Here is a 26,314-nt window from a genome sequence, read left to right as displayed (position 1 = left end):
TATAGGATATAACAAACACACCAACAGGGTAAACAGGTTAAAACATGTTTTAAGACAACTATTTACATGACAGTCTGCTGCAACCTCCATCCCAAAGCCTTAACGTCCACGTGACACCGTCCTCGCCTCTCCTTCCTCGAAATTGCAACATTGGCCTGTTTTGGGCGGTCCCTCTTAGTTGACTTTGGGCTATAAAAGCCATGCAAAAATCCCTTGACATCAGTGGCGGGCGATTGTGCGAATAGGCCGGAGGCTATACAAAGCGCCGAAGTTCTGGCAACACCAAGGCGGAGCCCGCCACGCTGTGCGGGCCTTTCCGCTTTCTCTTCTTCTTTCTTTAATGAGGGCTGGTGCCCTGGCGGGGGGAGGCGACGCGGACGGGCCTCCCCCACCTCCCCAGGTGGAGGCTCGCCAGCAGATGAGGGCACCCCAACCGCATCTTTCACACGTCAGCCAGCTGAGTTGCGCCCTGCCACTTCATTCGCCGTTCGGCTGAGCCGGCACCCCTGCACGCGGCCGCCAGGCAACCACCCAAGCACCGGGTTCACCAGGACTGCCGCTAGCACCCGACGTGAGGAGTGGGCCCCCGCAGCAAGGTAATCGGGGACCCACCCCGGTGGTGATACCATCCAAACTGCTGTCGTCACTGCTACTGGAATCACCCCGGTGGCAGTACCATCCGAACTGCCGCTGTTACTGCTGCTGGCTCCTCTCCGGTGACTGTACCGAAGAGCTGCTGCTACTGCTGCCCTTGAACTCCGGCGGTTGACCCCTCCGGTTCCAGGCCTGGCCCACCGTGAGACTATTCTGGACTCGAAAGCTTGTTTGCTAGGGCATGGGCCCCACCCTTGACAGAACGCTCCCCTCAGCCTTGCAGAATTGGTTGGAGTCATTTGACATTCGACTCCTGCGGACTTCCGGTAAGGACAAAACCACCACCATTGCTCTTTTTGCCCCCGGGCGGCAGCCACCTTGCCTCCGCTTGGTGCAGTGAGACAGTAGAGCGTCGGCGGAAGAACCCGCCTGCTGCCCCGCCCTAAGAACAAACCGTGGCATTGCTACAAGGTTGCAGTGACGCCATGCTGACGCAAAGTTGACGCTAACGAAAGTTCTCGAACTACCGAAAGGAATTCTGGTTCAACAGCTAATTCATGGAAAGACTTAGACTGTGCACTGGCCCGACCCCGCCCCAAGATGGCGCTGATGTAGGAGTGGCCTACAACTCCTTGTGGCGTTCCAGCCACGTGACATTTGTGTTAAAAAGAGATATATAAATATATGTATGCGATGCTTTCACACATGATGGTGGGGGAGAGGGGGGGGGGAACCGATTTTTATGTTAATCTAGTGTTGCTCATGTTGCTCGACGCCTCTCGCACCGTGGCCGGCCTATAGCGGCTGTAGGCCCGTATTTCTACACTAACATTGTTTTAAATAAAGGGCTTCTTAAAAAGGAATTACGGAATCAGTGTCATGACTAATCATCTGGGTTGTTGAAGGTTTCTCTTTTAAATAAAAGATTGTCACTCCTAAGTGAAAGCATACAGATAATATGGACTCAATTTGCCTAAAATATTTTTGTTTAACGGAATTTGTACCCATCACGCCTGCACACCCCCCCCTTTTTCCAAGAATTGTCAAACCAATAATGAACTATAACTTAAGGTATATGTCGCACGCAAGGTATGGTATCCTGCACCATAATACACGACCAATTGAGAAATACATGCACGACCAGGGAACCCGAATTTAGGAGATGAATGAACTAGAGCATCTTTGCCTCGAACTAAAGAATAATAGGTCCGTGGTATTACCCACCCCTGCGGCTAGCCTGGTACATGGTAGGTAGAACTTTTCGTGTCTGCGCGCGCTGGGGTATTTTGAATACTGCACCTCCCCTCCCCTCTTATTTTCCCCTCTATAGGTCACGACGAAGTTCCGACTGAAGAGTGGAGTGGACATGGACCGCACCAAGTTCAATATCAGGGAAAACATAGACAAACGTTGTGAGATAGTGCGTAAAATTACAGACCACCATTGGGAACATGAAAAACTGTATGATATGATTGTGCGTGTGTACTACGATTATACGATATGAATGTGTATGCATTTCATGTTCGGGTCACTTGAAGAGAGCGTCATTGTATGATTGAAGTGCGCGTCCACCGATCAAAGGGAGGAGAATAAAGGGTCAGACAACCCATAAGATAAACTACAAAATACTAAAGGTACGCAGCATGCATAGGAATAGAGGACAGGAAAGGAGAGGTCCCCGTGCTCGACGCAGCCCTGAGTCTCCGTCTTGATGCATGTACTGTCACACCCTATCTGGCATTTGTGTGTACGTGATCACCGAATTTATGTCTTTTCCCCGCTTGTGTTTTCTTACATGGAACAGACCCATGCTACTCCATGTTGTGTGTGCACCAAGTGGCCTATTATCTTACCCATCTCTCTCTCTCGTTTTGTGTCGTATGTATGCCAAAATAGCCTACTTGATGCACATATCTCTCTCTCTCTCTCTCTCTCTCTCTCTCTCTCTCTCTCTCTCTCTCTCTCTCTCTCTCTCTCTCTCTCTCTCTCTCTCTCTCTCTCTCTCTCTCTCTCTCTCTCTCTCTCTCTCTCTCTCTCTCTCTCTCTCTCTCTCTCTCTCTCTCCCTCCCTCCCTCCCTCCCTCCCTCCCTCGCAAAAGGCTCTTTCTTGCCCTCTTTTCTTCTTGAATAAATTAACGACATACACCTCTTTGGTAAGTGTATAATTGGCCTGAACACAGTGGTGTTCGAACTAATTGACAGAAACAAAAACGACCATACTTTACCACGTTACTACCTCTCCTTTTTACAAACGTTAAGCCTAATCGGCTGAGAAGGAAAGGACAGGTAAGACGACTGATGTCTCCCAATCTGACCCTCAACACGGGGACTATATGTCAGTGGTTTTTGTTCTTAAGGGACACCATCTCCACCGCCCAGAATTACCCCTGACCAATTAGCCCGAAATAGAATGTCTAAAGCACCCTGTTCTCCCAAAGATAACTCCAGCCCTATACTAGCCGTCTCAGAGTATCCCGAACGAAACAGCTGATGGCCCTGTTTTAAACTGATAAAGGGTCACCTACTGTATGAAAAGGATACTCGTGAACGCATGACCGTAGCACCTCACACTTACGGGTATTACCAAACCTTGTATTATAGGGCGCAGAAACTGACACCTAGAAGGCCAGACGATGGACAGGGACACCCACAGAACCCTGCACCACAGCAGTAATTAATAGATTAGTAACACGCACCTTAACACCAGAGTTAATAGACACCAATCATATAGTAACAGATAAGAGCATTTCCGCAACTACTCAGTGGTTGGGAGAGAGAATGAAGTATGTAAATGTCTTCCCTGCCAAAATCCCTAAGACTTTCGTTTCTTATAACCTATTCAAGGATAACCTGCAGCCATCGGAAGAGAGGGGTCGGACGTGACGCACAGTCTGGCTGCGGATCATAAAGCATCTATGACATCGACCAAGGGGGAAGCGACGAAGCAAAAAGGGTGTGAGACGAGACACCATTATCAGAACGATAAGCGCGAAGGGCTACATCGAGGCCCCTGCCCACTGACCAGCGTGCCTGAAGTCTCAACCCGTCGGGCCCGATTGATGGGCCCAGTGCTGAAAGATTCTGCTCTCCTTGGTCCGCATTTTTGATCCGATCCCACGCCACCCCATTCTCTCTTCCTCTTTCATTTGGACTATGACTTTGACCTACTACCGAGGAACAAAAGGCCGGCACCCTGTCTCAAAGTACCTGTGGTGAACTGTGTTAAGGAACAGGACTGTGATCAAAGAACAGTGAGTGGTCACACACTGCAACGTGAGAAATCGGATTTGAGCTGGACCTTAGCTCCACCGCCGGTGCTCAACAGTGCCAACGAAAGAAGAACAACAATGAGAGCTTACCAGTGATAGCTCTTTATAAAACAAGGACACTGGAAAGAAGGACCCATGTCAAAGTTGAAAATCCTCTCCCAACCACCTTATTATATTAACTATCTTCTTCATGATGTTGCATCAATCACTTCCGACTGTACACTGAGAAGTTAAGAAAATGTAACTTTGTATAGTAACATTCATACAACACCAGCCATGTACACGACTATACTGCAACTTTGAATGTACTTCCTCCTCGCCTACTTTATCAAACTGTATGAGACAATGTACAAATGTGTCAGATTACTCCTGCCTACCCTAAAGACTCTGTATCTTTAAATGTATGACGAACATTGACGATACTGTAACTGAAAGGCTAACAAAGGTGAATATTGGCCGGACAAGCTGGCGAGATATGTTAAAAGGGAGGACTTTGGAAATTTAGCTTGCAAACTGAACATTATCTGCGCCATCTTGCCTCTCCCCAGCGCCACGCATAGCAAATGCACGGTCGCCATTTTAGGCACCCCACTCTCTCTCCCCGCTCACTCTCGATTGCCAGCGCTTTCCCCCGGCGCTGCGAGCATCCCCCGCGCGCCGGCCACCCCCGCTCTCTCATACAGGCCATAAACCCTCTCCTTCTGCGCGACCCTGCTACGGGACCACTTCCGACCGACAACCCATACATGGTCATGCCTCTCCTTTGATAACCCCCTTCCTCTGCGCCCCATTGTCTGAACTGGTCCCAGGCCATCACCTAGCCCTGCGGATGCAGTTTATTGCCCCCACTGTAAGGGAAACACCCCACGTCAAAGGGATTACAGTAGATCAAAGCCCCTACTCCCTGAGACCCGACCGGTCACACACCCCCCCCCCCCAGGAATTGGCGGAATACCCTGCTGCGCAATAGCCATCTCCTACTGTGGATGGGGTGGGAACTTCTACTGTATCTATGTGTGGGATCGGATCTGAACCGGAGCTTCAGGGGATATTTCCCCCGCGCATCAAGGGAATCTCAAGAATGTACTATGTATAATAAAGCAATAAACCAGTGTATAAGAGACCAGGTCTCAGAGATGCAGTTAGAGCACCTCGTGACGATACCTTGCTGTCTGATCTGATGTGTTCTGCTCCGACGGAATAAAACTTTGTTTCCTGCCTTCCAGTCTCCGGCGCCTGCCTCTTTTATTGGTAAAATCATCGAGTGGTATGAGAGGCGATTACCGCCGGGCAAATACTTGAAAGGTTATCGACTGAAACTGCCGCTACCATTTAACACACCCTTTGCTAGATGGTTCAATAAGGCAATGGAATCAGTTACACAATCACTTCTTGTTTTAGACGCGACCAATAGGTCATCAATATACTGCACCAAAATTGATTCCTGAGGCAACACTAATGTTTCAAGGAATGTTTTCAAAATTTGGTTAAAAATTGACTGACTTTCTGTGTACCCTTGAGGAACGCGATTCCAAACATAGATACGATCCTCAAATTTAAAGGAAAATAAAATCTGACTATCAGGATATAGTGGGATAGAGAAAAAAGCATGATGTAAATCAATTACAGTGAACTATTTCGCGTTCAATGGTATTTGGTACAAAATCACTGCAGGGTTGGGTACTACAGGGCAACATGGCACAATAATCTTGTTGATCTTGTCTTGAACTACCCTATATTTTCCGCTTGGTCTCTTAATGCCAATTATAGGGGAATTACAAGGACTACTCATGATTTCCTTTAAAATGCACTGTTCGACCATTCGATCAATTTCTGCAGCAACACCTGCTTTCACTTCAGGACTCATCTTGTATTGGCTGGTATTACGATAGACTGCACCTTCTTTTACAGTCACTTTAACTGGGTCTACGTTTGTCATTAACCCTACTTCTTTTACTGTAAAATCCCATACTTCAGGATTCACGGTTGTTCTGACTTCATCGGGTAAATTGTCTTTGGTCATTACTGAATATAATTCATCTACCCCTGTTCCTTGCTTTGCTAACATAATTTTATATATTCCATCTTCATCCGGGGTCTGAATGGCAACAGCGTCCGGTGTGCAAAATATGGTGCAATTCATTTTGCACAACAAGTCCCTTCCCAATAAATTTACTGGACTAGAATCGCACACTACAAATTTGTGCATGTCTTTAAAGTTTCCAATACACACTTCCATTGGTTTTGTAATAGGGGTTCTAATCTGATTATTAGAAATGCCCACTACTTGGATCGCTTCTCCCGAGAGCGGTAGGTTTGGGATGTCTGCTGTTCTCACAGTAGAACGGGTAGCACCAGTTTCCAACAAAAAAGTAATGTCATTTCCTTCTACCTTTCCGTCAATGTACGGACCTGACTGATCTACCAGTAAGGATGCGCCAAGTACACACTCCTCTTCCCCCCCTCTCAGGCACCGTCATTGATATTGATCTCCAAAATATGTATCCTGCAAAAGAAACTGAGATGTTACATAGTTTTTCTTACCACTTCCTTCTTGGAATCCTGTGCCCGCACTGTACTTGGCTTGACTCACAACATTTGGCAAAGGAAAGGTGGCAATTGACTCTGTAGGTTTACAACCTGCTTGGGTTGATTCATTAGCACCTCATTCTGCGTCTGTGGATTTGAATTTTGATTCGGGCCATTACTACTTTGTATGCTTTTACACTCGTTCTTCCAATGCCCCAATTTTCCACACCCATGATAGGGAAACCTCTTTTTGGCATCTTCCCTACTTAACCGCCCTTTCGGTTTGCCCCTATTATTTTCCCCCTGACCTTGCCCCCTTCCTGCATTTCTTGCCTGATTCTGTAACTGGAGTTCTTGTTGTTCTGCCAATTTCACTTGAGCCCACATCACTTTTTCTTCTAAATTCTTTCGTCTATTATCACACAATATTTTGCATATTTTAAAATCTCGTCTATTGGCTTTGCTTGCCAGCACAAATTATGCTGCTTAATCATTTCAGATATCTCTTTTCATAACCCTGACAAAAATCGATACACAAAATGCGTCATGTCCTTGTCTCCAATACTCTCAAGTCCACTATACTGTTTGAACACCTGTAGGAGGCGCTCATGATACACATGTACAGACCCGTCCTTTTCCTGAGTTGTATCTATTTTTATCCAATCTGTTTCCTTTGGGGGAATTTTACCCTTTAAGAAAGTTATTACTTAGTTATATTGCTTCATGACCTCCTCTGAGGGAGCTCCTATTTTCTCGTTTCTCGGGTTATCATCATTAGGCCAATCAACTGTGATTTTACATTCAGTCCACAAATCAGCAGGCACCACTATATCAAAGAGACCATCTAAATCTGTCCACAAAACTTTCGATACTTTCACAAACCTTTCAACATGCCTATACCAATCCACTGGATTTTCTCTCAACTTTGGGAAATCATTTGTAAATGATAATATATCCTGTCGGGTCCATGGTACATGTACATATCGCCCTCCTGGAACCTCTCTCATTGGGAACAACTTTTCTGCCTTTTCAGTTTCTTTTACCAAATATTCATATGTGACCCAATTTGCTTGAGCTTCGTCTTTCTTCTTTGACCGCCGAACTTTCCATCTGTCCAAATCTCCCCATTTCTGCAATATCGTCATTAATTCTTTAACCTGTAATTTTCTTCCTGATATATTCATATTTTCTAAATCCGTATCTGAAAATTCTCCTCTATAAAGGTTTTTGCAATACTTTGGATCGCCCTATTTCTATTCCCATTTCAGAGGCCAAATTCACCAATTTTTCATTAAATGTTTTTGTGTTTCGTGTTATGCTCCTGCAAATGAATAGCAATTCTTCCCGTTATAGGTATTTAACCTATCTAATCCTACATTCCCAGCTATCATTTCTCAACTTTAAATTTGAATATGTCTAATATTTTCGGTGGTGAATTTGGTTTCTCTATTTCTTGTGTCCATCTTTCTATTTCTTCTGGGGTCACTATTGTAGCATTTTTTGCTTCGGTGGCTGTCTCAATTCGTACTTTTTTTGAGCAACTTGGGGTGACTCTTCTGGGTGTGTCATTAATTTGCCCTCTTATCGGTAAGTCCATTAATTAAATGACAGACTCGCAATCACAAGCTTGGTCATCAATTACTAACTTCTCTTGGCTCAATAATAGGTGTTGTCATGACAGGTGTTTTAGGACAACTTGACTTATCCCCATACAATGGGACTACAGGACCTATAGTCACTGGTATAGTCAGAGCTTCGGGATGTGCGTTTAAATGTTTTCTTCTGTATTAATTTGTCTCTATTCTTATTTATCGCTTCCCTTTCTTTTTCCTGAAGTACCCTTTACATTGTTCCTTCATGTGCTATTTGTGGCACTAAGGGTGTGTCTAGAATCGGAGCACTCGGGGTAGTCCTATTAGGTCTTTCTTGGTAAGGCGGAGGATTTTTCATTAAAATATCTTCTAAATAATCATCTTCTGATTCCCCGCAACCAGACAATGTTAAATGCTTTTTCTTTCCTGTGCACTTGCCTCCTGTTTGTTCTTCTGTCACTAATACAGGATATAACCCTTCAGTTAGCATGGCCTGCCTCCATTGTTTCATCTGCTTATCTAGAGTTTCAAGTGGACATTTTGGATATTATCTACTCAAATTTCTGTCACTCCTGAGTCTATCTCGTTCAAATGCCTCAGTTTCCCATTCTTCTAGGGTTTCATACTGGGTCTTGGTTCTAACTCATTCATTCTAGTGCGTAAATTATGCAAAATTCTTCCATTAAATCTTCTGTTCTCTGGGAACACCAATATTCCATCATCTTTTGTATATTCTATCCAATTTTCTATCCATACACATGTATGATAACCTCTTTCTACCATCATATAGGATGTGGGAGTTTTCGGAGGAGGAATAAGAATTCCCTCTCTAGTCCTAATGGGTTTATCCTTTTTAAAATAATTCTTAATTCTCTGCGTACATGAAATTTTTCTTTTCTCTCCATACATTTTGGGTGATTTTCCTTTTATGTATTGTTCGTAAACAAAACCTAAATACTTTCGGTCTCGGCGATACCCTATTAAGGTTGGATCGTGTCTCCACAGACAAGACCCACTATCAATTATTATTACGGCTTTTATTTTCAACTAATCAGATGTTCGCTTTTAATTTAACAACAAACCAATACCAGCACTGCTTATTTCTTTCTTCTCACCAATCAAATTTCTGTTTTGCTATGCGTTTAGCCAATACTAGCGTGGTTTTCTATGACGTCAGTATAACTCCTCACTACTGACCCCTCCTTTACAACTCTTCACGTTAGTCACACACCCGCTGTTTCAACCAATCCCAGCGCGGTCCTCTGTGAGCACCCGCAACTGACCCCTCCTTTGCAAGGTAATACGAAAACTAATTTTTCTCAAAAACTTTACATAAATATTTCATTATTCAACAACATAAAACATTCGCTACTGTGTCTGATCTTCTAAATTCAAAGAAAAGTCAACTTTTTCCGCTTACTCTTCACACACTACGAGTAAAACCCTTCCGCTTACTCTTCACACAAGCATCAGAGAACCTGCTACTCCGTCAGTATTACCCTTTCTAGGTGATATAAGACCAAATTTTCGCCAGCGGACCTGTTTGCTAACAATTACTCTCACTTTTATACGAAAGAAAATAATCCCTAAATCAGTGCTCCTAGTCCTGCGTAACTTTCAGCACTTTCCTGATCCAGAAGAGTAACCTCCCTGCGATAAAGCTTCCATTCGCCACCCACTATTCAATATTCCCGGGAATTTCTAGACAACATGAAACATAACATTTAACGAATAGTGGTTGTTAATGCATAAATCAAAATAATTCAATCCTCAATATTTTTCTACCTAACTAACTAGAACCTAACCATGCCTCTGCTACCAAAAGAAAATACTGATAGCGCGCGGGTTACACATACCTTATACTCACCTGGGCCCAATCCATGCACACCAAAGAGCTAGCAAACCCCGCTGATATCAATATTTGAGTTTACCTGCAATTTAATTTCACCTTTCCTAAGTCTTACCAATTTTTATCTTCTTAATAATTCCTTTCTCGATCAATCAGGTTTCTGAGATAGTTTAAGGTAGAAAAATGACATTTATCTTATACTTGAAATAACCAAAACCTCAGAAAGTTTGAAAAACCTTTATCTAAATTCATAATTTTGTGAGTCAAATCAATCACAGCTTAAAACACATTAATTTCAAGAGGCAAAATTAAGTCAAATAAAACATAATCAAAATAATGATCAATGAAGACGGTACCTGAAAAGGAAAAGAGAGAGAGCAGGTACAATGACAGTCTTCAGATTTATATTTACCTAAGGTAATAGATGAACCCAACTCTTTGAAGATCAGCCAGATAGAATCTGCCAGGACAGGATGCAGACGGAGGATTAGACAGATTAGGATCTGCAAAGGCGACCTCTTCCAAGTGCAACGCCAGCGTCGCTCCCCTCTCTGCTACTACTGTCCTCAGGTGTCCCTCTTCCGCAATTCCCTCTAGATGATTAGATTAGCGATCAGTATCTCAGTTTCTCGAGAAGAGTTTCTGGCAGCAGCAGGGTCTGAGACAGCGTCTCAGTCAGAGTAGCAGCATACATGTTTGGTCGTTGACGAGTCGGAATGACGGATCTGACAAACTATCTAACTAATTTACCTTTTTTATATTATTCCTTATTCATGTACCACCCCCAATGTTTGTGTTTTCCCTTATTCTAATTGGTCAGGGCAAGAGGTGAGTTCATCACAACATATAATAGTAATACTTTTTACTCTGGACTATTGTTCTATGTTTCCGTCCCTTAATTTACTTTCCCATAGCTTTATTCCCATCCGCATTTCTCATTATGATCAATTCGAGTTTATACAATTTATTCAAAATTGTTTCATTCGTCTGCTTCAGGGGTTCATGTTCCCAGGCGTCTTCGGTCAATGTGGCCTTGGCTGTGATTCAAGTTTCTTCATGGGTTTCCGGCCAATCTTTATGTGCATGCGCGCTGGTCAGATGGAATAGGGATTTCAGTCACCCGTCAAAGCCCAAATAAAAACTAATAATAAATTCAGAAAAAGACATGTTAGAATGTGATAATAAAAGATTTCACTGTATACCATTTATCTCTACTCTATCCCCATTTACTTATTTAAATCTTTTGCATTAATGTTTAGTAGAACTTACGAGATTTAGTTCAAGCAGTAGCATGTGCATTAATGTGTGAGTTTCAAGCGGTCATATTTAGAGCTATTGCATAGCTGCAAAGTTTTCCCAACAAGCGACAGAATAAGTCATACTACGTAGGTGCAGTAGATGCATGCGCAATGAAATTCCCGCTTTTGTGGTGGCCATATTAAGACACTCGGGTTACTTGTTAGTAATATACATAGGAAAGCTTCCCCTGGATACAATATAATGTGTGTAATTAAATATTCGTATTCACAAAACAGATTTGATTATAGTGTTACACGTTATTTGAGAAGATTGCGTCCGAGCAAGTTTCTTTTATTACAAAACCTTGATCCATCAAACACCGGGACCCCCATCTGAGCAATTTCTATGATTTCTACCTCAAAACAATACAGAAACAAGTATACATTAAACAAATACATAAATTACGAAACATTCTGTTTAATACACAGATAATAACCTACACAAATCAAAATTTTGATTTTAATATAAAGGTTGGAGTTTTTCAAAATTTGCATTACTTCTAAAAGATAAAACGACAATAGGTTTCTTTGTCCTTTTTGCTTCTAATGTCTGCTTTTTGTCATTGCATAATGCTGCTTTAATGAGGGTCACTAATTATTTATACCAATGTTCACAGTACTCGATCTTTACCATGAATCAAGGTAAAGGCAACAACTCAGGGCAGAGAACTCCGCACATAAAGATAGGCTTGTCCTATCTTTTTATATGCGGAGTTTGCCGCCTCTACTGCGGAATCTAACTAATTTAACTTGTAGTTTGTGAATACCCCAAAAAAAGTAAACTTACACAAAACTATTACCTTTGTTACTCCAGCCCTTATTTTCTAGCTTGCAGTTTCAAATTTCTTCAAATTTACAAAAAGCTTCAACATTTTCAACATTACATTTATCTTTATATGCACATACGCTTCATTGACCTTCTACTATTGTTTTCGTTTTTAAACAGACCTCCTGACTGGTTGTCCATGGACCCAGTTTAAGAACCTTTGCTCTAACAGATGCCTTTATTGATCAACTCAGATCAACATGAATGTCTAATTTTTTAGGTCATTTAGTAAGTGGGCTTTAAAAAGTCCGACCACATGCTGTTGCTTGTGGCCTAGAGCTTGCGGTTACTCGTGCGGTTACGTGCACAGCCGCCATCTGGCTTTCCTCTCACACAGGCGCCATCTGGCTTTCCTCTCTCCTCGCCAGCAAATTGTGCGAGCAGCAGCATGGCCGGGTGGCAGCTGCATACCTCGCATTACTTTCGCAGCCGCGTGGCCACCCTTTTTAGGTCTCGCTTGAGACAGCGCTTTAGCGCTGCTCTGGCGAGACTTATAGTAAGCGAGTTTTGGCAGTGCAAACAGTGGCTTTTCAGGCCTCCAAATACAGTGCATGTGCGCCGTCCGGGCGCGCGCACCATTTGGAGGCCTGAAAGCACTCGTTTGCTTTCACTTTCGCGGGACACACGGCCGCTTTGAAGTGTGATCGCGATCACTTACATTTTGCGGGCGCTTTGATGTTCTCAGTGAGCCGCGCGGCCACTGCGAACATCAAAGCGCCCGCGAACCGACGAGCCCTCCAGCCAAATGTAACCCTCGCCTACACCCCCTCTCGACAGAACCTAACCACCTACCCCCTGCTCCACCAAAACCAACCTAAAACTATGCCATTCCCCCATGCTCCGACCACAGTAAAGTCTCACCCGTTCCAATAAAACAACCCCTCCCTAACTCCAACACACAGGCTAATCTCGACAAAAACACATCCAAATCACCTCTTCGTAAACACAACTTTGGCCTCCCCCCTCCCCAAATTAAAACCTCGCCCCAAAACAGGAGTCTAAGAAAATCAACTCAGGCCAACGTCCCCTTGCCACAAACAAATAACCTCGAACCGCCCACCCCTTTCTCCGTCAAAACGAACCTCGGCCAACGACCTGCTTACCGACCACGTTAAATCTCCATTGCGCCCCACAGAGCAACCTCGACCAACCCCACCTTTTCATTAAACTACCCGTCTTCCACCTACTTAACTCCAAAGTCTCCCTCCCCTATCGAGCAAACTAAATCCAACCAACAACTTTGAAAGATCAAACCCAACCGCCCCCTCTCCTACACCCCCCTCCCCCCCCGTCCGATTAACACCCCCCTCCCCCCGTCCGATTAAAAAGCCAGTTCGAATCAGCCCCCATTCCAAAACACTAAATAGGGGCAAGGAGAAGATAAAAGGACCCCTCCAAACTAGTTCCCCACCCAAGTAGTTGTCAACAGGTAATGACCCGCCGCATTACACCATTTTTCCTTGCGGGTGGACGGACGCAAAGTCCACTGCTCAAGGACAACGCCGGGTCCAAAGGCTTGTTTTCCTTCAGATTGCCATCAGCCAGCGGCCCTAAATCCACCGCTCTTGGTTCATTAGTTCACACTTGAGTGCAGCAGGGGCGGTGGTGGGAACAGAGGGGCAAATATTTTCTGATCTGACTCGATAACAATAATTGGATTATTCGTGCCCCGTGTCCCCGCAGGAAATTATTTCTTTCTGCGCGCTTGGAAACAGACGCACGCAGACAGGAAGTTCGAGTAAAACAGAGGCTAAAGGGTAGTGCGCTGCAAGGAATTAACACAGGGCTAATTTTAGCTCGAGTGCTGTTTCTCATTCTAGTTTTATGGGAAGTGGGGACGGGTCTCACAGAGATGGATATCATAAGGGGGAATGCGGCCTCCCTCAAACTGCACTTGCACTGTGGAGAAATATATGCGCGGCTGTTAAAAATCCATATAAGGAAGCCATCAGGTTCTGCTTTTATTGTTTTTATTCTGACTTATGGCTCGCATACGCTTGTATTATACTTGTTTTTGTTTCACCAATACTTGGTTAGACTTTCTGCTAACGCAAGTAGCTACAAGAACGCAAGAATGGAGAGAACGACGTCAGACCAAACTCAACATTGTCCGACTACAACCAGGATGAATCTCTCAAAAGGCACGCTCAAAACCAGCACACACTAAACCAGTTCAAGCCAAATCAAGGGAAACCCAAACCACATTGAACAAATCAGCTCGGCACAGTACAAACTGTTCTAAATCCACAAACCAAGCCCAGGTCAGACCAGCACACACAGCACATCTAAAACTAGTATAGTTAACATAATACTGGCCGTGCTAACAAAGTAACAACAAGAACCATGCCAATTCAGCAACAAGTATTTGCAATGCAATAGGTCTCGCAGTTGTTAAAAGTTTGAGCTATTGGCATTGTAAATGGCAATGCCTTTTATTTATGTGTGGGTTTTTAAAACATAAATAAAAGGCATTGTCATTTACAATGCCAATAGCTCAAACTCGTATAAATGCGAGACCTATTGCATTGCAAATGCTTGTTCTTTATTTGGGCTTTTGCTGCCAAAGTTCTTGTCTGCGCCTTGCTGTGGACTTCCGACAAAAGAGGCTTTATCGGAGAAAGGGTTCCGAGTGAAAGTTGGATGAAAACTGTCTTCAGGCGTGTCTGAGGCGCTGCTATGAGGCTCACTCTGCTCCTCCGCGCCACTGTCAGCCTTCCAGGGCAGACAATGGGCAGAGCTGCCGCCTGAGGACCCGGGGAACCCGCTTTCAGTCTCGGCGTTGGCTCAACATCCTGTGATCCTGGGCAAATCTCGGCTCCTAAAAAAAACGAATGAATGTGTCCTTCTGTAATGTAACTGGTGCGCACGTAAAGTGCTCCAATGCTTTCCGGCACAGGACGCGCTATATAATTGGATAAATAAAAAACAAATAAATACACCTCTCCCCTCCATAGCCGGGCTCCCTCTGACGTCATGTTCGAACTCTTTCACGTCGCAGGGCAGCCCCCGACATGGTGCTCTCACAGAGCAAGTTAAGTGAAAGCATTGTACAAAAACACAGTGTAAGGCTTCACTTCGCTATCTCAAAAGTCATAGGGCTGTGTTATAAAATTAATTGCAGGATGTCTTGGTGCTATTTCTATCTTTAAATCCACACAGAGGGAGTACCCGTAATGAGTAGGACGCCTGCGGTGCAAATGGTGTACAATGTTTGGTACTTACCCCACTCGCCTCTACAGATATTTAAACAAATGCCACATTGGAAAGCTAGGTTAGGGGCCACAAATCATATATTTCAATGAAATCCTGTTGCATTTTCAGGGAAAAAAAGAGATGTCTCTTCAAAGACACATTTTACGTTTTTCGTCATTTGGGCTTTTACTGCCAAAGTTCTTGTCTGCGCCTTGCTGCGGACTTCTGACAAAAGAGGCTTTATCGGGGAAAGGGCTCCGAATGAAAAATGGATGAAAACTGCCTTCAGGCGAGGCTGAGGCGCAGATATGAGGCACACTCTGCTCCTCCGTGCCACCGTCAGCCTTCAAGGGCAGACAGTGGACAGAGCTGCCGCCTGAGGAGTGGACACGGGAATCCGCTTCCAATCTCGGCGTCGGCTCAACATCATGTGATCCTGGGCAAATCACTTAATATCTTGGTGCCTAAAAAAGCAAATGAATGTGTCCTTCTGTAATGTTACATCCTTGCGGCATTACACTCTTTTCTTTATTACTTGGTGTAGGCATTTTTTTCATTTAAGTGAAGCTTCTTTCACGTTGCTGTGCATTTTTGTGTTGTGTTCATTCCTGGCCAAGGAAGCGCCCACTGTTCACCTATTGCTCGAAGAATGAGCCATGGACAGATTAGTACCTTTGGGGTAATACGCTGCGTTCCACTGGAATAGGGCAAGCCATAAGATAAAGAGGGAGCTACAAGCACACAGGGAGACAGAGCAAAACAAGCATTGGCACAGCCAATAGGTCTCGCCTTTGGGACCTTATAAGTGTTTAGCCATGCAACAGTTAATGTTGTTGCAGTAAGGATATTGTGCTGCATAACTAAATACTTATAAGGTCGCAAAGGCGAGACCTATTGGCTATGCCAATGCTTGTGTTTTATTGACTCATTCTCAGTCAGATGAATTTACAATCCCGAGGCACCCCTTCATCTTGGATACATTTTGCAGGTCGTTTTCTTACCATGGCTGGCTATACCAGATTCTCTAGGTTAATCATTGGACAGATGGTTCCCTCCATTTCAGATATTCAGTGCAGACAACCTTGACTTTCTCACTCCTGGGCCTCTTTCTGTCCAGCTGGCACATTTTATCTACAGAGGCCATTTTAACTGCTCTCGAATGTGTCTTATTTGTGTTGTTTGAATCTGTTTCATAACCCTGTTGCATATCTACTTACTAACAGAATGGGTCACAGTTGTATGTACCGGGGACCTGCTGTTTCTTTATTGGTACGGTGGAAAACACACTAGTGGGGGTGGGCCCCTTCCGACTTCATTCACATGATAGGGTTTTGGGTGAGATATTAATGCCTGTATAGCATGTTTCAACCCAAAGGTTGCTCTTACCACGGTAATGCATTTTTCAAGTCATCTAGTTTTTTGAGCAGCAATGAGCTATCATCTCATCAATCTATAACAGTAAGGAATCTATGAGTTAAATAATTGGCAAGAAGGACTTTTAGACTAGGAAAACAAATAGATATGCACCGATATCCATGAAAACTGCTGCCGCATCTCTAATACAATCTGATTTTGAACTGTTTTTCATTGGTAAAAATAGTGATTATTGTCAGAGAGAGGAGACTGAAAGTAGTTTTTGATGCTCAGGTCTAGGCTGCCAAATTCCTTTCATGAATAAACTAGACTGAGTAAAAAAGGTCTAATACATTGTCATCGGTGTCAGCCGGTATGGCTTGCTGTGAGGGACTGGGGGGTGACACGGCGCTCAGCCAGGAGCTGGAGGGGTGGGCTTGTTCTCCATGTAGGCTTTAATGCAGCCTGCAAGGAAAACAGAGAAGTGCACATGAATGGTTTCGGTGGCCCGAGAGGGACGACCAAACAGCCATTGGCACTTAGGAGTGGGCAAACCACTCCTCCCCTGCTGAGCAGCCTCACAAAGCAAACCAGGACAAGTCACAAAGCATAAAATGATAATAACTAAAAGCTATTATCATTTTATGTTTCTCTTTTTCACACTGCTTCAAAGTAGTCGGGCGACACTCCTCTGCCATAGCGGAGGAGGTGCCCCTGATTGTCACTATGTTGACAAATTCAAGATGTATGACAGCTAGTTTTTTACTTGTCATGTATGTAAGCATGGGATTCTTTCTTTGTTCCACACCTCAGTCACATATTCGTGACCTCTGACCCTCCCACTTCCTTCATACTGCCTCAGCACCCTTATCCCCATGCACTCAATATTTGCTTTATCTTTGTCCTTTTTTTATCTCCATCAGGAATAATTCCCACTCCCATTATCCCTTTTCAGCTGCATCCTCTTCGTTCTCCTTGCAGTGTCTCTTCTGTTTCCATGAAGTTAGGATTGTTTTCTTTTTCTGGCCCCAACACTAACTAGCATTCTCATAGCCAATAGGTCAGGCTATTGTCTTTACCAATGCTGCTTGAGGGGTGTGAAGGTTTACGTGGAGGACTTTAAACAAGAGATACATGGAGCATGGAAGTGCAGGGTTGTTTTCTGTGGAAAGCGCGATGGAGAGAGGAACACAGATAACAAAGGGTAGGGAGATGCAAGGGGACGCACCTGATAAATTGAGAAACACGAAGCACGTGGTGTTTTCATTGGGGGAGATGCACACAAAGGAGAGAACAACAGGAGGCGAGGAAGAGGAGGGAGTTTGCAGGTGGAACACACAAGGGAGTGAGTAACACATAGGGTGCAGGTGTTTTCCGGGATGTGGGCGTAAAAGCACACGAAGGAGAGAGCAACACAGGGCACTGGGTGGTGGGTTTCGCAGGGGGAGAAGCACATGAGGGAGAGAGCAAGATGCTGTATGGGGCAGAATATAAGACGCACCCTGAACCCTAAAATTACCCCTCACACCCCAAACCCCTAACCCACCCTGACCCTTAAAATTACCCCAGCACCCCAAAACCTAAACCCACCCTAAACCGTAAAAATACCCCAGCACCCCAAAACCCAAACATACACATAACCCTAAAATTACCCCTGAACCCCCCTAATATATACCCCTACATCCCAACCCTATACTTACCTTATACTTACATTTAAAAAACATATGCTTTTACCATTCATGCATTTACAACGAATTTCGTTGTAAAAGCATGCGTGGTAAAAGCATATAAAATGTAATGCCATGAGTTGTAATGGCATAGCGAGCGGAGTAATGGTATTTGCGTTGTCATGGTATGCGAGGTGATGGTATGCGGGATAAAAGATTTGTGGTAATGGTTGTTTACCACTCTCAAGCAATGTTTAACCAAAAAGAAAAAAAGAGCTCCATTAAAGTGAGCAGTGATAAAAGTCAGCCAAGCAAAATAATGGTTTTAAGCCAGTGTATTAGAAGAGAGACAAGCACACAATGGGACAAGGCAAACAGTGAATAAGAAGCAAACAATATCGTGACAATAAAGCCAATCCATTGTAAGCAATAGGTAGGCTGTAAGTTCAATGTAAGTTCTTGGCAATGCTGCAAAAAGTATTTTCTTTTGTGGTAAGACATATCCACAACTTGCACTGTCTGGTAGGCGAGACATAACAAAAAAATAAGAGTGTGAGCTGGACATTTGTGAATTTAGGAGCGTCAAATGATGCTCCTTCACCATAAAAGGTAGATGCAACGTGGGAAATCTTTAAAGTCCATTCATCCCCTCACCGAGAATCACTGCATTGTTCTGATGCTGGTGGGTTGTGGTTGTAGGTCCCAAAATGTAGGATTAGAAGAGCTGCAAGGGTTTCATCCAGGCCTGGACTGGCGTAGCGGGCACCGGGCAATCCCCCGGTGCGCCGCACGGGTGGGGGCCGGTTTTGGGCCCCTGGGGGCCGTTTTTGTTACAGGGCCGTTTAAATCGGCCCTGTAACAAAATCGGCCGAAAACCGGCCCTGGCAAAGAGCTCGGCGGCACCCCCAAGCCCCGGGGAGGGGCCGAGCACTTTGCCAGGGCCGGTTTTGGTTCCCAGTCCGGCCCTGTTTTCATCAGGTAGAGGAATAGACAGAGGTAGATGTACTGTGCACTGCCGGGGTTTAACTTGCATGGATCAGTAGGGAAATGTTTCAACAAGGAAGTCTGTGTTAGAAAATCAAGCTATTTCTGTCATAGTCAAGTCTGCATTGAACTGGATGCCCAGGCTCTTCATCAGTGGTGAAGGGACCGGGGAACCAAACTGAAAAAGGCTGCTAACTCTACTTATGCCTGAATTCGGTTTGCACCCGTGCATGATAAATATTAGGATGTTTGTGCAGGAGGCATTCAGATTCAATGAGGACTCAAAAAGAGGTGCTCTGAAAACTCTTTAAACAGTCCTTTCCATGGCATTGTTCAAGCTTCAGCAACAGCTGTGTGTCACCATACCACACACTGGGTGCAGGTTTCAAACGAGCTGTCATGGCTTGCTTTGTGTCAAAGACAGAACTTGAGTTAGACGCCTCTTTCACAGATATCATCCTTTTCAAAGTGGGGGGGCCGGTCAACAGCACCAGGTCCCAGGCCCCTATGTTCACATCTTTATAGGAGAATTACGAGGTATATGGGGTCGAACAGGGCTGATGGTGAGGAAGGGTCCTCGCTCAACATACATGGAGACATAAAGTGGCTCTCCGTGCCCTGCCTGGCCTGGATGTACAGTGCTAGTAGTACAACGGATGCCTGTGGTTCCATAGCTGCGGCTCCCTCCAGCAGTTTAGCTGAATGATGGAGACGAGGAGTCACATGGATGTCTGGCAGCTCTGGAAGGTTTGCAGAGGAATTCATCAAATAAGGTGTGGCCAAAGTTTGTTTCAAGGATGATGGAATGCTTTTTATTTTAACAAGATATTTTTCATTTCAGGGTAAGAGTACAAGCTAGGAATTTAAATACATTAGGCTGCCAAAGTATATGTCTGTGGAATCCACCCAGGTGTAGGAACGGGCAGTATACAACCAGCGATGGGATATGCTCTGAAGGGTCACTGGAAAGCGACAGGGGTGCAACCACCATCCAATCAGCCTCAGTATATGCGCAGAGGAGTCACTTGCGGGTTCTCACCCTTCACTCCTCCTACCTGGTACTATTACCAAAGAGTGTGGAGAGGGAGGTTCATGTCACTGTCAGGTCACCCAGCAATGCCAACCACCGGCTATTTCTGCCACAGTCTCCACCAAAGAGGGTGGGGGGGACTCATCTCACTGTCAGAGCACTACTAACCACCTGTTACGATTACGAAGTTTTGGGCACCTATCCTGGCATTTCCAGGTCTACTTTGATTTCTTTCAGAACTCAGTCATATGTGTGCCCTGAATACAAATTTCTCTGCATTTCGTGTTTTTATAGAAAAGTCCAAAAGATATAGCATTTATTCCAGAATGCATCTCATCAAAGTTGTTTATTGCTTCTTTCCTGGTTTCAAAGTGTTTTTGCAGTGGGGGTGGGAAGATGATTTATGTTTACCAATGTGGGGCTCATTCTGCTCAGTGCCTGTAATGAATTGCAATATATGCTGTAAAACATGGTGATTGTGCTTTGAAACATTGCAAGTTGGGTCGACATTTGCCCTGTCTCTTTGTCTGTGTCTTTCCTCCCCCCCCCCCCTTTCTTTCCCTCTTTGTCTTATACTTGTCTTTATATTTCGAGATACCTGTCCTCATCACTTCTGCCTTTTTCCTCTCGGCCAAGTCCCCTTGTTTATTTTTATCCTCTTGTTGGTGATACATACTGTCTTGTATGCCAAGAGGCGATCCATGGTGGCCCACTTGGCAATATAAGGTTGAGGCACTGAATAATTTTTCTTGTGGAGAGCAGTCTGGCTGCCAAATGCAGGGCCACTTTGTAGGGAGCTTTTCCTGAGTTGGGCAGGTCAGTCGGTAACGCTATTCCAAAAACTGTGTGTGAAATGAGCCATGCTTGAAGGGCCGGGGGAAGGTCTTTCAAGCACCAGGTGAAGGTCTTGCATTAGGGGGAATAGTCTGAAGCTATTGTGAAGAAGGTGTGATTGCAATCTGACATTTCAGAAATCTCTTTGGACTGCAGATCACATGATTTAGCTTACCTATCTTGAAGCAAAGTGATTTTTGCTGCAGTGATCCTTTTGGTCATGAGCCCAATGTCCTTGAGTTTATTCATCCTCTTTGAAGGATTCTCAAGTTCTTTTTTAGGGGAGAGAAGGAGATTTTCAATCTCCTGGGGGTTCAATGTTTTTCATGTTTCTCATCCTGCTATGTTGGACCATTTGGTGTTAATATATATTGTAGTACCATCTGCATGTGGTAGAAAAGAGCCGCAGGTTTTGATAACACATCACATGGTGGATCTACTGAGAGACTGAAGAGCAGGGAAGAAGGATCGAGCCTTGGCAGACTCTAGACTGGACTTGGAAAGGATTGGAGAAAGAATTCCCCATTTTTATGCGTTCCCGCAAAGTAATTATATTTCATAGGACTCATAGGAGTGTGTTATGATCGATGGCATCAAAGACTGCCAATAAGTGAAGGACGACTGAGGACAAGAAATTCTTTCATCATCCACAGATCTGACGATAAACGTTGGAAATTACGTAAGAGATAGATTTTCCCAGGACTGGGGGACATTTTTATTATGCAGCGTAATTTGTATAATTTCGCAATATGCTTAATACACATAATTAATGAAATTATGTCATTATGCCATCTCGCGTAATTTTCTGTAAATTTTCACAACACTCTGTTCATGACAAATATTTACTGCAAATGCACTCGATCAACAGAACGAAAGAGGCTGTTGTTCACGATGTATGGTTTTTTGCACTATTTTTAGCACAATATGCGTCTTTATTTCCCTCTTGTAATTGTTTCCTTAATATCATGCAATAATGCAAAAGCATGTTCCACAAATTTCCCCTCATTTAGGGTAGTCCTTTAGATAGATGACTACACATCTTTCCCTGATCTTTGGTAAGAAGGAGAAATCTATGAAAGGCTATAATTAAGTACAACTAGTTCTGCGTTCGACTTCTGAAGAAATGGGCAGATCTATTTTAGCTTGAGGGAATCCATGAGAGAGGCCTGGAGTGTCCCAGGAAAATGAATACCCACCAAATCTTCTGTGCCATTTCACACCCCACTCATCAAGATTATCATCCAAGAAAAATTAATATCCACCAGGATATTGTTCCATAAATTATGATTAGTTATCACTCATCAAAGAGTTCTCTTGACACCTCAAGTGATGTCTGTATCCCTTTTCACCAGTCAGTGCTATGAAGATGCAATCATTGCCTCATTAAGGAATTGGCAGGTCTCTGATTGAGACTCCTTTCCATATGCAGGAGGGGAATGGTCACACTTGATGACTCACAGTGCTATTTTGGATCTTTGGACTAGACTTAGAATCAGCAAACTTAAAAATAACATTTAAAACAAACAAAATGAAAGAAACTAATAATGTGTAGCTGGGTTTTTGGACATAATAGTTGGGCATAGAGTCCGGTCAGAGGCCAAGACCTGTGCCCAACACCCACTGTGCAGAGCAAAAGACCATGCCTAGTGGGCTTTCTGGATACATATAATAACCACAAGGCCTGTAGAAGGCAGGCTCTACATCCAAACTGTGGTATGGCACATGGGTGTGGTGGCCTGGGTCAGGGCAGGAATCGGTGCATAGCAGGGTCAGAGGGATGGGGACAGAAAATGGTACGGCCTATGCAAAACTATGTGACAAGAGGCCACTATCCATTGATAAAAGCTATTCATAGCTGGACTGGGTGTGACGGTGTCTGGGCACAGGGACTAAGCAGAGGGCAGGCACTGTGTCCACTACCTTTAATGGACACCTGAAGACCATGCGCAGGTGGGTTAGGTTGGACAATGGCTGGTGGAGAGTCAGGGCATCCACCCAGACCTTGCAGCTTTTGCCGAAGACCATGCGCAGTTGGGTTAGGTTAGAAAATGGATGGTGGGGAGTCGGAGTGTCCTCCTGATCTTGCAGCTTTTGCTGAAGACCATGTGCAGTTGAGTTAGGTTGGACAATAGCTGGTGGACAGTCAGGGCATCCACCCAGACCTTGCAGCTGTTGCCGAAGACCATGTGCAGTTGGGTTATGTTGGACAATGATTGGTAGAGGGTTAGGGCCTCCACCCAGACCCTGCAGCTTTTCCCAAAGACCATGCGCAGTTGGGTTAGGTTGGACAATGGCTGGTGAAGAGTCAGTGCCTCCACCCTGACCTGCAGCTTTTGCGAAGACCATGCACATGTTTGTTGGATGGAGGAGGTTGGCACATGACTAGACAATTGTGCACTGTACATTACCCATTCTCCTTGTTTTTTTTTGTCATTAATATCATTAGTGATGTAATTTGAAATATAATTTGAAAGTCATCCGTGATGTCCTCAATGATATCTTCTGTGAGGTCATAAGCAGAGGATGTCAGCACCTGAGTTCTAATTTGCACCACTTACTAGTGGAGAAGTGTGGCTCAATGGTTAGAGCGGCAGACCCTGATGCAGAGGTCTCTGGCCCAGGACCAGGGTTCAATTCCCGCCTCGGCAGGTCTTGGGCTCAATTCCTCGGACCTGTTAATTCTCGCCTCGGTGCTTGTTCTAATCATGGGTCCCACGCTGCAACTCTGGGCAATAGCTTGCTTAATCTCCACAACAGCCCCAACAGCGCTGGGATGCCTGGCTTCACCTTGGGGGTGCCCAGGAGTGGACATTTCACAGGGAAAAGCCAGGAAGGGTTCCACAGCGGTATGAGTTACAGCTCCAGGAGACCCCAATTGGGTAGCAGTGCGCTTTACAAATACAACCACATTTACTATAACTAAGGAATTTCAGTATGTGTTAAGTTTTGCGTTGTAACTATGATGTTACACTAAATGTGGTTCATTTGTTAATTGTATTGAGGGTTTTTATAAATAAACGTTTAATATGTGAAAAGGTAACCATAACTTATCTTTAACAAATTTTTTGAGGGGTGCCATGTCCCTTCCCTCACAAAGTATTTTGGTAGCCAGGCTTCTGCAGTGCAATGGCAATCCAGTGGGGATTTTGCAGCATAAAAACTTACAGCTGGAAGTTTTCCAAACGTTTTACCTCAAAGGTTTCTTTATGTCATGTGCAGTGTAACAAAACAAACAAGCATTGCTGGGCGTCTGGGAGATGCCTGCTGTACTTAACGTTGCATCCAACTGCATATTTCATATGACAAGTCAAGGAAGCAGAAGGAAGGAGAGACCCTTTTCTTCTTTGGTTATTCGAAATGTTTCTGTATATCTTTTCACTTTTAGCCATCCAGGAACAGCTTAAAAGTTTTGAAAGATGATGTGGTTTCAAGACTTTAGCTTCTGGGTCGCAGTAATAATGCAAGCTTTCTGTTTATAAGTCACACTTGCCCGCTGGGCTACTGGACGAGTTGTCTAGCTCCTGAGTGCTTTCTCTGATTGATGGCCTCAACAAAACATCTCGCGCTGCAATATGTTTGAAATATTCAATATGTGGGATAAAGTCATTCACTGTGCATAATCAGAGCGTCCCAAGTCATCGAGGAGGTCTGCGGCCATCTAGAGGAATGACACATTTCAAATGAAACCATTTAAGAAGTGTCCTTGCAAATCCAAACACGAGATTTCAGAATTCTCAACTGCTCCTTCTCAAGTCATTTCCATCACTGGCAGTACAGAGATTTAGGGTGTTTCACTTCCCACGGATATTGGCAGACAGCTTGAAGAAAGAACCCCCCCCCCAAAAGGATAACAAAATAAATCCATGAAAGCACTCCTTCCAGGTTATTAAACAAGATATTTCTGATCATGATTCTGATGTCATCCAATATTCTTTTGACTGAATCTGATAAGCAAAACAGCTCAGATTTCGCTCGCCATTCTGAAAATCCAGGGGTGCACTGTATTCCCAAGAATGCGGTGCAAGCCAGGGTTTCCCCAAGCGTTGGTGCTAAATCTAGCTGCCTAGCGCCAAAACAAGCACCCTTGCACCATAATGCAAGAGTGTCTACGTTGCATGAAATGAATGTCTATGTGCAGGAAGGTGCCCATTCCTGCACATAAACAATCCAGAAAGGCAAATTGTAACTTCCATGTGTGCTGCATTGTGGTTGAGGAACATCAATTGATCTGCAGCTTCGAGGGATTATAAGAAAGGAGTATCACTCCTTCTACTAAATCTCCTTCATTATGTGCATTTATTTGGTATTGAACTTACTTTCTTCATGGCCTGATAAGTCTTCCTTTACTTCGAAAGTCTTATCAGCTTAGCTAATTTTGAATGTCAGAGCTTTCAATATGACAGCTAGGTAGTTTCCTCCTACCAAAGTACTTTTTTTCATTTACAGGACAACAAAAGACTGTTTCGTTCTTAGTGAAGTATACCACTTTTCCTGATCTTCTAAAGCTTTGTTTTATGAGATGTCTCAAGAAATACTTGCCAATCTATTCATCAATTTCAGGGTCTATGAGACCCAACCTCCACGCACTGTTGCTTTCTGATATCAGATATTTTAGTAGTTCTAATGAATAAAATTGAGATCAATCTACGACAAAATACTGTTCAAATTTTTTTCTGAACTTTATAAAACTCTCATGTACAAAAGTTGAGAACTACTAAAATATCTGATATCAGAAAGCAACAGTGCGTGGAGGTTGGGTCCCATAGACCCTGAAATTGATGAATAGATTGGCATTCTTGGACTGTTGCATGCCTCCTCTACAGCACGCATAATCCAAACGGATTCAAGATAAAAAAAAGATTAACGTCGAATTGTTCTTAAACTAAGTGAGTGCCTCTCCCACCAATATTGTTGTCAAGAAATACTTGCAGCATGCATTTTCTCTTAAAATGTCTTCAGACCAGCTCCTAATTTCATTTATTAAACCGCATTCCACTGTCTCCTGTTCCTCTCTAGCTAGAGGGGGTAAGTAGGTTGTGGGCCAAGCTGGTATTCAAATGCTTTTCTTTGCGGGCCCATTCCTCCAGAAGAGCAAGGCATTTTAACAGCAGCTGATGAGTCAACTCCACAAATATTTAGATCTTTTATTGTAAACCTGTAACTCATGTTGCATTCTCTGTTGTTAATATGCTTTAAACATACATAATAGGAGCCTCCGATCTTGACATAAAATGCAGATTTTCCAAATGTTCTTTGTAGAGAAGTCCTAATTTTATTAAAAACACGAAGGCAAGTATA

Source organism: Triturus cristatus, chromosome 9 (genome assembly GCF_964204655.1).
Source record: "Triturus cristatus chromosome 9, aTriCri1.1, whole genome shotgun sequence".
NCBI lineage: Eukaryota > Metazoa > Chordata > Amphibia > Caudata > Salamandridae > Triturus > Triturus cristatus.
This window is presented reverse-complemented; position numbering follows the sequence as displayed.